We start from the raw sequence: 7,916 nt of genomic DNA on the forward strand, positions 1-7,916 counted from the left end.
AAGAAACACTTGGTTTGTTTCGCTTTTAATTTCTCATATTATCAAAACATAGTGTTCGTTAAATCGATTTTTCTCGAAAACGGATCGAGATACCGAAATGAAACAAGAGTACATAATTAATGGAAAAATGATAGCTCTTTCAGGTTCTGATCAAGTTTCTTGTTAAATATACAGGCTAAAAAGTTATTAACTAAATTTTCGGTAAAATTGGTCGTAAATGGCGTCCTCTATGAGCAATGCTGAAATTACAACACGCATCTTTTTCGTCGGCTAAAAAAATATAGTTTCACAAGATTTCAAGTTCCTAACCTACATATTTTCAGAATAATCGCAAAAAAAAACGATTTAAAATTTTAACTTTTAACACCCTGTATTTCCGAAACTATTAACTTTCGGATAAGGCATGTTTGCGCCAATCGTCACCATTTTACGTGTAGTATCTTCAGCTTCCGATTTTCCCATTGTTAATGAATCACCCTGTTCATGTATATTTAATTCATTTACATTTTTTGTGTATAAAAACCATTAAAAGTATATACAAATTTTGTGTGAATTTCCACAATTGTATCAGTGTCATGCGATTTTTTTTAGTTAATGCAGGTTAAAAGTTAGGTTTAAGATTAACTGGAAATTGTTCTTGTAAAACTACAAAATGCCCCCTCCCGACATAATTTTCAAAAACAAGACACTCAATTATTTGATACTATTAAATCGGTTGTTTCGATTAGGCTTTCTGATTCATTTTTGCAATTACCCGAAACATACCAACCAGTACGTCAATACGTACTTTAGAATGATTTTAAATCTGTTAATTTTATAGTTCCTTCCGGTGTATCTCGGTATTTCATTCTGGGACTATTGTAATTAAATGTATTGAAAAATAGCATAACTGATATATTAGTTTCTATGCTTTTATGCTAACTTCGGGATAATTTAGATCAATTGTTCAACCGATGCATAGAAAACAGATTACTACCTACTCAATGCTGCAAAATGTAAAATTAAATCATTAACTAGCAAATTATTTCTCTTAATTTTTAATTAGAATATGTCAGTTCACAGGAAAATTCACAACAAATACGAACATTTCAGCTCAAAAAAGCGTGTATGAGCTGATACAAAATTCTATATTATATTATACAGGGTGATTCAGAACTTATCCAAAAAAAAATTCTGGATGTACAGGGGACCCTTACAAATACAATTTTGTAAAGAAAAAATCAAAAAGGGCAGTTCGAAAATGATTTAAAAATACACTTCTGTACGGCACTGGAAACTGGTCCACTGTAAAACCTGACCTCGCACAATGCGACCGGCATGGCGGTGTGATAAAAACGGACATAAACTTTCGCAAGGAAAGAAATATGTAAATAGAATTTTATCGCACCTATTTTATATCGGCAAATTCAACTGCTTTTGCCTTTATTAATTAATTCAATTAATTTGTGTTTTTAAATAATAAAATCATTTGACATACCCGATGTTACAACAATTGTTCAAAATTTTATCCACCAACGTGTAAACAGATTTGGGTCAGTCTTACACAGTTTCTACGAACTCACACAAATGTTGTCTTGCTTCACTATATCACAAATGCTTCACCATAAATTAAAACGATATCCATGAACTTCGAGTTGTTATACACGCAAACAATTTTTTACACTAACTACCCATTTTTGACACTAACTACTAAAAAAACTATTGAACAGATAACAGGTAAATACTATTGCAACGACGATTGCAAAATCCGATTTCAGTATTCGGAGTCGCTGAGGCCACGTGGCTCTCCACGCGCATTGCGAATGACGCTAGAGACTACAGTTGTCCAGCTATGTAGTGGTTGAATGTACTATAACTTCAATATTTTTTTTCTCGGAAACTATAAGGATTTTACAAAAAATTTTTTTACGATATTGATTCCATTTCTCATGCTGCATCTATTCCCAAATTTTTTTGGATAAGTTGTGAATCACCCTGTATAGAGCATTCGTAAATGATTGCAAGCCACGTGACCGTAGAGCTTAGGTACCAACATTGGATGGCTGATACTGTCAACTAAAAGTCCCTAAACCTTAGTGCCACCGATATTAATTATTCGCTTACAGTGAACAATGGCAAACCGTTACATCTACTCTTGAGATAATGCGATCGCTGATTTGTTGAATGTAATATCGTAAAAAGTTTCATCAATCACCAGCCGCTGAAACTGATCTTGATTTTTTTGTTTCAATAATTTTTAATTTTACCGAAATTTAATTGACAATATGAAGGAAATAAAGTACTTTTCACAACAAAATGACTGATCATGTGGCTTGTAATAATTTATGATGGCTCTGTCTATAATAATCTAATAAGTACTGCAGTGACATTGAAATTTTTTGTTTCAGCCTTAAATATTCACAAGTCGTATTTTAAATATGTTTCTCTTAGATTTTCTTTTTCTTATTATTGTTTTTAATTCTACTTTAATCCACACTCGCCTGGACTATAGACAATTGAACGAGAATTTATATAATAGCGTATTTTGAATTAAATAAATTCAGAAAATTAAATGGATCACTAATAAAATTACAAAATATATGAAATAAGTTAAAAGTATATAAAATTTAAAAACAATTAGATCTAGAAATTGGTATAAAAGCATTTTATGGGGTGTAGAATAACTTCATACTAAAAAAAATTGCTAATCAAATTTTAGAAAAACTGGCAGCTAAAAAATATAGAATGTTCAGAGAGTTACAGTTTCCAAATATGTGCATGTTTAGGGTGGGTAATGTAATATAAAAATATTGAATTTCATTCTTTTTAAATGGCCTACATAAAATCGTATCAAAAATGTTAAATAAACATAAACTAAGTCAATAAATAGCACAGCCACACAAAAAAAATTGTCGGTACTTTTTATGCGGTATATGTTATCCGTAGTATTTTTACCTCCTGATAAGATATCAGAATGTCAGAATTGAGCTATCACATCACAGGAATTTCCTAATCACAAAAAACAGGTCAAAAATAGCAAAAATTCACGAAAAAGTGCTAGGAAAATACAAAAAATGTTTTTTCTTGTATTCAAATGCTTATTTATATGGTTAAGACCCCGCTGAACGTGAATCCGCGGTCAGAATTGATGGTTCTTTTTCTAACCTCAAAAAAAAACCTGATAAATTACCTAAGGTCAGAATCGGGAATTTTGAAATAAAAAATTCGCGCCATATTTGGTGTAGGGGGGTTTTCGAGGACGCTGATTACGGACCCGAGGTCAATTTTGCAAAATTCAAGATGGCGGATCAAAGATAGCCGTCTAAATTTTCAAAAAATAACACATTCGCGCCAAATTTGGTATACGAGGGTTTTCGGTGTCACTGATCACGAATCCGAGATCAGATTTATAAAATTATTATTTTTTGAAATTTTAGTCGGCCATCTTGGATCCGCCATCTTTAGTTTGCAAAATTGACCTCGGATCCGCGATCAGCGACCCCGAAAACCCCCGTATACCAAATTTGGCGCGATGTTATTTTTTGAAAATTCGTGATATCTGACCCGTTTTTTTGAGGTTAGAAAATGAACCATCAATTCTGACCACTGATTTATGTTCGGCGGGATCTTAAGCATATAAATGAACATTTGAATATAGAAAAAATTTGTTGTACTTTTCCTAGCACTTTTCGTGAATTTTTGCCATTTTGACTTGTTTTTCGAGGTTAGAAAATTCCTGTGATGTGATAGCTTCTGACACCGGATTCGTGGTCAGGAGGCAAAAATACTATGGATAGCGTGTGACGCATGGAAAGTACAGACAACTTTTTTGTGTATAGCTGTGTAATTGATACTTTTATTTATTTATCAGATTTCACTTAACTCCCTGCAATAGTGGGGAATGATGATATTTATACTATTTTAGTAGACTTTTTAGGCCTGTGATAGCTGTTTTGAAAGGTCTTGTAAGTCTCTATTCAACCACATCAATAAGTTTAGAGATTGTTGTAATACTGTATAGTGACAAAGAAAAAATTATAAAATTACAACAAAAAATGAATTTTTAACAACCCAAGTTACAATAGATTTTCAAATTGACGACCCTCAGTTATAATATAGTTAAAAAGACAAGCATCAAACTCTTCCCGAACTTTGTCTATAACTTCTAGAGTTATTTGAGGCATCTCCATCCCGTTCTTTGAATGCATCTAAATTTTGTGGTCTATTTTCGGATACTTCTCTTTTTAGTAAGTAGTAAATACAGTAAATATCCAAATCTAGAGGAGTTAAATTTGAAAATGTATATATCGGGGATCTGTTAAGGTTCCATTGAGAAAGTATGAATCTATAATCCTATTATCTATTATTCCCAAATATTTACTTTCTCTGGGGACTGAGTGTGATACTCCTGGATCCAATGTGGATTTTCAGCTGTCCAATACTGAAAATTTTGACGATTTACATGACCATTTAGGAGGAATGTAACTTCATAAGAAAAAAGGTGTTTTTTAGAAAAATTGGATTTCGTTATTTTCTGCCATTAAAATTCGACTCGTTTATCAAAATCGTCTTCCAATGCTTCTGAACTAAGGTAACTGTGTAAGGATGACAACATTTTAAGAACTGTTGAAATGCTGTTATTTAATGTTACTTGCCGTCAACTGCTATGTGGATTTCTTGAAATGCTAGTAGAACATTTAGTTTCTTATTTTCGGGTTTTCATTTTCTACTACCTTTAGGGAAGCCGTTACATGACCTATTTCTTTAAACTTCTTTTTAATTTTGCTTTCTGTGGATTGAGAATTTGGTTTTCGGTTGGGGAATTCTATTTTTGTCTCCACAACCAATCACTGTTAGAATTTTAATTCTTACCGTTTTAGTAAACCTCATGTTGAAAAAACTATTGACAGAAATATGAATTACCTGTAAGTTGATTTAAATCTAGTTCTTGATAATACATTTCCATTTTTTGAAAACGCAAAAAATCAGTTAAGTAACTTAATAATGTGCATTTCATTCCCCGTATCGTAGCATAGAGGGGAGAAAAAAATGTATTAGATTTCTTCTTATCCGGAAATTCACAGTTCACAATATCGAAGTATGACCACATTTGTATTTAAAAAAACATCAGGATTTTTATTCACACCGATTTACGAAATAATGAATTTATTTCTTTCATTTGCACCATACTGATTGATATACAGGGTGGTTCAGATTTTAATAGACAAACTTCGGGAAAGTACTAAACAACAAAAATTAACATCATTTTGCTCTATGAACATAGGCGCAGACATCCACGTTTATTAGATACAGGGCGTTGAAGTTATCAAAAATAAAACATTTTTTTTTAAATAAGTATCTGGAAAACCACTTCATCAAATTTATCCAAATTTAGAACACATTTTTTTTTCTAATATTTTTCCTAGTTCTGTATGTGCATAGTCCAAATTCAAAAACCAGAAGAGATACAGGGCGTTAAAATTAACAAAATTAAAACAATTTTTTTAAATAACTAGAAAGCCGCTTCATCAAATTTATCCCAATTTGGTATTAAAATCTGGACCACCCTGTATATATGTACTACCTATGTCTTTGAAGTTGTTAATATGGGAAAATGTTGAACGCTATTAAATTAGATTATACTGGGTATCAATCAGAAAAAATAATCTGTTTCGAGAGGATATAATTATTAACTATTGATACATACATCAAAGCAGCAAGGCAATTAAAATGAAATGTTGACAATGATACATGGAAGTAATGAGAATTTGGTTTTGTCAAAGCAAATTTTTTTCTGGTATTCCAATATTTGAATGAAAAATAAAATACAAATTTAGGTAATTGAGGCTATAGCTAGTAAATATTCTAGTTTTATCTATTTATTTACAAAAATAACTCCATAAATATTTTTTTTATCTTAATTAATGGAAAAAAATTAATCATATGTTGTTAGAGATTTTGTATTATCGTAGAATAATCTTCTATTTGTAGTATTTTTCGAGACATTGGAGCCAATGTTTTGGTTTTTAAAATCGAACCAAAAATAGATTGTAGTGTATTACTAACCAGTTTCAAAAAATAATTTTTGTATCAAATCTCTGAAAGTCAATTTGCTCTATTTATTTAGAAAGTATTTTGTGTCTCACAAAATTCCGAAACTCGTCTCACTATTTGGTACATTTGCGGAATAGCTTACTATTCAGAAATAAATAAAAATAACAACTAATAAATAACAAGTCAAAACAATAATATTTTGATCACCGGACCGTTGTAGATATATAAGTTCTTTTTTCGGCATTTAACTAATAATGTAAATGATTTAAATTTAAGTGAAATATGTGGATCATTTTGTACTTACTGATACTGTACTTACTTACTGATATTAGACTAAAAAATGTACTCATACGTATTCAGCACCACGGGACGAGTACGCCCATGGTTTGTGCATATACTTCTCCATTCAGTTTTATTTCTTGCTCTCCTTCTCCCTAATGACCATCTCCTCTAGATCTCTCTCCACATTTTGAAGCCATCCAGTCCGAGATCTCCCTCTTTTTCTTCTACCTTCCGTACCTCCTGTGAGCACTATTCTTGTCGTTCTTTTATCTAGCAATCTGTCAGTCTTACTACAGGTCCCAACCATCTTATTCCCTGCGACCTTATTACATTCGTTATGGATGGTTCCCCATCAGCTCCTCATTTGATCTCCTTTGCCACCTCTATAAATTCTCTTCAGTACTTTCCTCTAAAAAATTTCTATTGTCCCGTTTTCCCTTACATTAAGCTTCCAGGTCTCGCATCCATAAATCACCACAGGTCTTATTACAGTTTTATAGATTCTCTTTTTTCAAATTTCTCGAAATATTTTTTGACCTGATTACCCTAAATAAGAATCATTCAGTTCTAGGTAATGTTCTTCACCACTTTCTTCTTCTGTGTTTTTTTAAAGAAGCGTCTTTCCAAGAACTTTTAAAACCTGCTTTAAAAAATTTGATTTGATTGAATATTCACAAAGTTCTAATTGTTTATAAGTACAAAAATTCGACCAATGTTTAAACAAGCGCCAGAGCTCTCCTAATTGACGGATTCGGATTTTTCAAAAAAAGTTTGAAAGCTTGAGAGCCCTTCTATATGTGATTAAATTTTCAAGTATTTAAGGGCATTGGTTTTTGCTGTGCAAAATTTTGAAAATTTGCAATTTTTTTTAATCTGGATTGCCAAATTATTATGCAAAATCTATCGAACCGATTTTGATGAAATTTGGTGTGATGATTCTACATAACATGAAGTTTTTTTGAGCCAAGTATAAAGGTCCTATACCCAATTTGAATACCCCAAAAAAATTCCCTGAGAAGTATTGTTTTTTAACCCCATTTTTGCGATTTTTTCGATTTTTACCATAATAAACATGGTTCATTCGATTTGTTACTAGACATGTTTTGTAAAAAATTTAATTGCAAACATTTTTTCCACCTCCATTTTCGCCTAAAATCAACTCTATCAAAAGATACATAATTAAATAGGAAGAAAAATATGACATTTTTCGAATTTTTTTAACATGTGCCGCCAAAAGTTAAGCCCACGTTTTTTTATGCGCATAGAAAAATTTTCATTTCTAGTGATATTTGAAAGCCAAAAAGCCAAAAATCTCCGTGGATATACGATTCACCCAAATATGGCTCTTTGAAACAGATACCGTTTGGACTATTATGATAATAAACTATATTTTTATTTTCAACAAAAAAATTGCATTGTATATTCTCGATTTCAGATTATTTAGATTACTAGAGATTATTACCAAAAACCAAAATCAACTAAAAAAAATAACTGAAAATATTTCGTTCAGTTCACTCAATATTTTCATTCTAGAATAAATATTTAAATGGTCTTTGACAGCGCTGAAAACAGATTTTAATATTATCCTGTAGTCTAACCTT

Source organism: Anoplophora glabripennis, unplaced genomic scaffold (genome assembly GCF_000390285.2).
Source record: "Anoplophora glabripennis isolate ALB-LARVAE unplaced genomic scaffold, Agla_2.0 scaffold216, whole genome shotgun sequence".
NCBI classification, from domain to species: domain Eukaryota; kingdom Metazoa; phylum Arthropoda; class Insecta; order Coleoptera; family Cerambycidae; genus Anoplophora; species Anoplophora glabripennis.